Consider the following 6,396-nt stretch of genomic DNA (forward strand, 5'->3'; position numbering starts at 1 on the left):
GAACAAGAAAAACAAAAAATTAGAAAAACTATCCTTGTCCTTAGACTTTTGGTTATGTAATCTTATTGTATCTTATTTTATAACGTACTACGTAATCTCCAAAGCTGATGCTTTTCAAAATTCCAATTTTTTTGTATAGTGGTTTATAACTTATGATGCGTTGCTTAAACCGCTTGTTAAGAAAAGTTACTTTTTTAAAAAAATAGATGAATCTTATTGGGACAATACAATTAACCTAAAAGTGGCCATACAGATTAGGCTATAAAGTTGACTTGAAGTAATGATCGTTCATTCAACGGTTGTTAAACGATCAACCTGCTTCTATCTATTGTGTATGGCCACCTTTAGGGTATGTTAACACAGGGCGGATTAGCTGCAGATTTCCCGCAACAGTAGCAGTAGAGAGGATAAGAATTAAATAAATCTCATCCACACGCTGCAAAAAAAAAAACCTGCTGAGAAAACGTTCATAAATTGAACTGTGGTGCGTTTTTTTAATCTGCAGCATGTGAATTTATGCTGCAGATTCAATTGGAAGGTAAAACCCACAACAAGTAGCTAGTGATGCGATTTGTGCATGTATTGCAAAGGCGCTGTCATAGCAACACGTCCCTCTGATCTCTGTGCAGCCTGGCCTCTTGGGATGACATTTCATCCCATTGACTGCAGCCAATCACAGGCTGCAGCATTCCCATGGCTTGCAGCGTCATCACAGGAGGCTGGCCTGCACGGAGAACAGAGGGACGTGTCACTAGGGCAATGCCTGGATGGTTGAGTATTGGCTTTTTTTTTCCCCAATTTGGTGTGTTTTTTTGAGACAGATTTCCCTGCGGGATTCAGGACTGATACGATGCGTACTTTTACACAGTGTATCTGCCCTGTGTAAATATACCCTTACAATGTGCGTCTGACATAGGAAAATTCGATTTTTCGCTTTATGGACTGTTGTGAGTACATTGGTCCTCATGCAATAAAACTGGTCTATTAAAGAGTGTCTATGTTGCCCAAACAATGAACCATTCAAATCACTTGGATTATGGTTGCTATGGGCAGCACTTTTCTTTATTAGAATAGTTTGCATGCATTGTCTTCACAGACGTTAAGATCACTTTTCTCCCCAGAAAGGAACGAAAAAAATCCTGCAGGTTTATGGGATTATTACTAGTTTGCACTACTGTACTGTATTTGGCATGCAAGACAAAGTAGTTACTTCGCTAAAAAAGGAAGCTAATGATGAGATTGTATTGCTTTCCTCTGATGGGATCTGCTCTAGTTTTTACCAAGAAATAAACGGACTGTTAGGCCCCATGCACACGACCGTAAAAAACCTCCGTTTTTGCGGTCTGCAAAAATTGATCCATTCACTTTAATTGAACACTGACACCTTTCCGTAGCACTACGGAAGGGTGTCCGTGCCGTGGAAATGTTCCGGGAATTATGGAACATGTCCGTTCTTTCGCATTTTGCGGGCCGTGCTCCCATACTTTGTATGGGAGCACGGCCCGAAAATGCGGCTGTCAGTCAGCGGCCGGCCGTGCCCGCAATCGCGGGCCGTGATTGCGGGCACGGTCGTGTGCATGGGGCCTTATGATGAGTAAAACCCACCAGGGAAGCGGAGTATCCAGAGGTTGGATTCCTGGTAAAACACCATAGAGCAAAGGAAATGAAGCTCGGTAGACATACAGATGACTGGTAGCACCAAGCAAGAGGCAGACAGCAGATGGGTTTTGCTGGGCAGGAGGATAACCGTCAGGAACCAGCAGTTAATTGAGGTGAGGACTAGAAGTCCTTGACCACTGCAGATTTTGCATGCATTTTTTTTAAGCCAAAAGCAGAATTGGATCCAGCGAGGAGACCTATAAGGACTTCCTGTGTATATTTATTTTGTCTAGGTTCCATTCCAGTTTTTGGCTTAAAAAAAATACATGCAAAATCTGTACTGTGTGAACAAAGCCTAAGGGTAGATTCACACTAACGTGTTCCTTTTGCGCGCATAAAAAACAAAGCATTTTTCTTGCATTGCAGTTCTGTGTGGCATCCGTGTAGAGTTCGTCTGCGTTTTTTTCCGCACGTATTTCAATGCGTTTTTTACATCTGCTAAAAAAAAATGAAGGTGTTTTTTTTCCTCATCATTTCTTTAGCAACTGTTGCGTGAATCATGGACAGCACACGGATGATGTCCGTTTTCTAGATTCACACACTGTGTTTTGCAGTATTTTTTATTGCCGTTTTTTTTTTGCCTTTTTTTAAAGAAAAAAAATAAAAATTTGCTTATAACAATTTACCTTTTAAAGCCCTATAGTGAAATACTGAAAAGTCTACATTCACAGCGTTTTGGTATGTGGTGTTTTCTGTAGTCTGGCTTTTTTTTCACAATTTTTTCAAATTTTCATATTTTTCTGACCTTTTTTTTTTCCTATAGGCTCCTTCGTGGAACTTGAAAAACAGCAGAAAAAACACATTTGTAAAAATGTTTCAAAATAGAAAATGCCACCAAAAAACGCATGATACATTGAAAAAAATGCCTGCGTTGTTACATGTGTTTTTTTATGTATTTTAAAAAGCAAGACAAAAAACCCTGTGTGACGGAGGCCCAATCGTACCCTGGTCTTGACTCTATACCCCTAGACTGCTGTGAGTGTTGTTGACAAGTCAAAGATAAGCAATCGAGACATGTTCCTAAATCAAGGTGCTTGTTTGTGGCAGACAAATCAGGAGATAGGAATACAAGATTCTCAAGAACACAGGGAACCAAACAAGGACAAATGTAAACATTTCTAGTTTAAATAAATTGGGAGTCTTGTAAAAGAACAGCGGGACTGTGGAGAGAAAAATCAGTGGGCACAACCCCTTTCGTTTGTGTGCCGCTAGATGATGGCTAAGGGTGGATAGAGACGACCACCATGAATTATGACAGAACAAAAGTAGGGCAGTGTTAGGGTATTTCACACACAAACGCAAAATACGTCTGAAATTACGGAGCTGTTTTCAGACGAAAACGGCTCCTGAATTTCAGACGTAATTGCAAGTACTCGCGTTTTTCGCGGCATCCATTATGGACGTAATTGGAGCTGTTTTTCAATGAAGTCAATGAAAAACGGGTCCAAAGATGTGACATGCACTTCTTTGAAGCGGGCGTATTTTTATGCGCCGTCTTTTGACAGCGACACGTAAAATTACACTTCATCTGAACAGAACAAAGTAAAAAACCCATTGCAAGCAATGGGCAGATGTTTGCAGACGTAATGGAGCCATCTTTTCAGGCGTAATTCGAGGTGTAAAACGCCTGAATTACGTCTGAAAATAGGTCGTGTGAACATACCCTTAAATGTGTCCCTTCCTGATCAGCCGAGGTATAATTTTGTCTCCGTACCCGTTGCAATCATTCTGGCTAATAGTGGACGTGGATAAGAGGGTGGAAAAGCACAACATTTACAGTTGTATCGATCTTTAACAAATATTGGTGTGCATGCGAGATAAGAAGCATTGGGTGCTTTTTTGTGCTTTTTTTTTTCCTTACTAGAAAATATTACTCTACCCACTTTCTTATAGGAGCTGAGTTTTTTATTTATACTATGATCCGAACAATTTCCATGGAAAATCTATAGCAATAAATCTGTTTTTAAAGGCAGCTAAAAAAAAAAGCCTGTTTCATACGCAGTGGAAATATCGACAGCAAGCTTTATTGTGCTGCAGATTTGCTGGATATGCTACGAAATTCACCTACCGATTTGTTCGAGGGGGAATCTGCAGGTAAATCTGTATGTTCATTTTTAAATGATTTAAGGATTTAGTTTGTGAACCGAGCCAAAGAAGAAAGGTTCGTTATTTAATAAATATTCCGTTTAATGCCTCAGATTTGTGCAGATCATGCAGGAATTTGTGGAATTCTGAACGTGTGAAATGTTAAAGGGGTTGTTCAGGAATACATTTTATATTTTAACTTAATTGGACATATATAAGTTACTTTCTAATATAATGTCTATTTACTTCTGGCTTCGTTACTTGGTTCTAATTTTTTGGCGTGACCGCACCCAGGGTACATTTTTTTATTTCCTTTGACGTTTCTCAGCCAGCATTTCCAGCTGAAGAAAGGCACGGCGCGTCATCAACTACATTTACAGGCAGTGGGCCGGGCGGATGTTTCATGAGCTCTTTAGAGCTCCGCCTCCTCTGGTCCCGCCGCCTGTAAACATAGTTGATGACGCGCCGTGCCTCTGTTCACATGGAAGTGCAGGCTGAGCAAAGACACAGAACGTCATAAATCATAGTACACGCCCCCTCCTCCTCCTGTCTCATCGTCCACACCTCCTCCACTCTTGGAGCTCTCGCGCTGCCTGTAAAGGTAGTTGATGACGCGCCAAGCCTATGTTCAGCCGGAAGTGCTGGCTGATCAAAGACACGGAGCGTTGTCTGTCCTAGTACACGGCCCCTGCTCGTTCTACTCTCTGATGTAGAAGGAGGAGGGGGCGGCATTGTTATTCCTCAAGCTCCATGCACCCCGATGGTTACATAAAGACAGGGCTGATGGGGTTACATGACCCCCATCATCCCTGTATATGAACCCCAACATCCCTGTGTATTACCCTCAACATCCCTGTGTATTACCCTCAACATCCCTGTCTATTACTCCCAACATCCCTGTCTATTACCCCCAACATCCCTGTCTATTACCCCCAACATTCCTGTCTATTACCCCCAACATTCCTGTCTATTACCCCCAACATTCCTGTCTATTACCCCCAACATTCCTGTCTATTACCCCAACATCCCTGTCTATTACCCCCAACATCCCTGTCTATTACCCCAACATCCCTGTCTTACCCTCAACATCCCTATCTATTACCCATCATTCCTGTATATTATTGCCATCATCTCGGTATAGGATGATGGGTGAAATACACAGGGATGATATGGGCTATATACAGGGATGTTGGAGTTATATACATGGATGTGGGGGTTATACACAGGGATGTTGGGGGTTATACACGAATGATGGTGGTTATACACAGGGATGTTGGGGGTAATTTACAGGGATGATGGCGGTTACATACAGGCATGTTGGGGTAATACATAGGGAGCATGGCAGTTATATGCAGGGATGGTGGGGGTTATATACAGGGATGGTGGGGGTTATATACAGGGATGGTGGGGGTTATATACAGGGTTGGTGGGGGTTATATACTGGGATGATGGAGTTATATCAGCCCTGTGCATTACCCCATCATCGATGCATATACTCTGTAATCCCTGTTTATTACCCCCACATTCCTGTATATAACCCCCATCCCCTCTGTGTGATTACTACTGAGTGTGTGTGACAGTGGAGGGAGCTGGGTGACTGTAATTAGAGCAGGGAATGACCCTGTGGACATAGAGGGGCGTGGCAGTATGCAAATAGCTGAGATGCTGTGGAGGGAGGAAGGGGGGATGTAAGCTGTCTCCTCAGATGCAGCAAGGGATCATGGGTATGGTGGGTTACAAGACAGGAAACTGCCAGGACCAGAAGCAAGGGATGTAAACAAACAGAAAGAGCAACAGTGATGATGGAGATCAAACAGAAACTGGTTGGAAAGTATGTAGGGGGTTTTGGGGAAGGCAAAGCAAGGCTGGGGGACACTTTTTAGAAAATATTTTTTCCCTGGCCAACCTCTTTAACCCCTTCCCGACATTTGCCGTACATGTACGTCATGGAAAGCATTGACTTCCCGCATCTTGCCGTACATGTACGTCAAATGCAGAAGGGGTTACCGTATCAAAAATAAAAGTTTTAAAGTAAAGATGGCTGCTGTTCATAACAGCAGGACATCTGTACACGATGCCCAGGGGGGTGTCGCCTCCCCCCCGCATCGGCGATCGCCGCCATTGGCCGTTCAATTCAGACCGGCCAATTGCGGCTGTTTGCGGCTTTTGCCAATCACTGTGCCACAGGGCACAGTGATATGGTGGTGATTGGTGCTGTCTAGGACAGCACCAATGACTACCATGTTCCATGTAAAAAATGGCGGTGATGCCAGCCCCCAGATCGCTATGGTTGGTCGGTCAGCACCGACCGACCAATCGCAGCCATGGCGGGTGTTTGAAACACCCTACACCAGCCCTGCCCACCTCATTCCGGTTAGGAACGGTGAGCAGAGCTGGTGTGACCGTCTGTGAAGCCAACTTACCGAATCTGAGGCCTTCTGTGCTGCGATCCTGCTGTGACGTCTTCATCCGACTGCTTCCTGCAGAAGAGTGAACCGTCATCATCATCAACTGTGCTGCTGCTGATTTTTTTTTTTTTTTAGCAGCAGCACTTGTTTTTTTTCCTAAACTTCTTATCCCTGTACCCTCCCCCCCCATCCCACCCTCCCCATCTTTCCCTTTTTACGTCCTGCGGCCGCGGAGTGCGGATCA

The sequence above is a fragment of the Rhinoderma darwinii genome, chromosome 4 (assembly GCF_050947455.1).
Source record: "Rhinoderma darwinii isolate aRhiDar2 chromosome 4, aRhiDar2.hap1, whole genome shotgun sequence".
Taxonomy (NCBI): domain Eukaryota; kingdom Metazoa; phylum Chordata; class Amphibia; order Anura; family Rhinodermatidae; genus Rhinoderma; species Rhinoderma darwinii.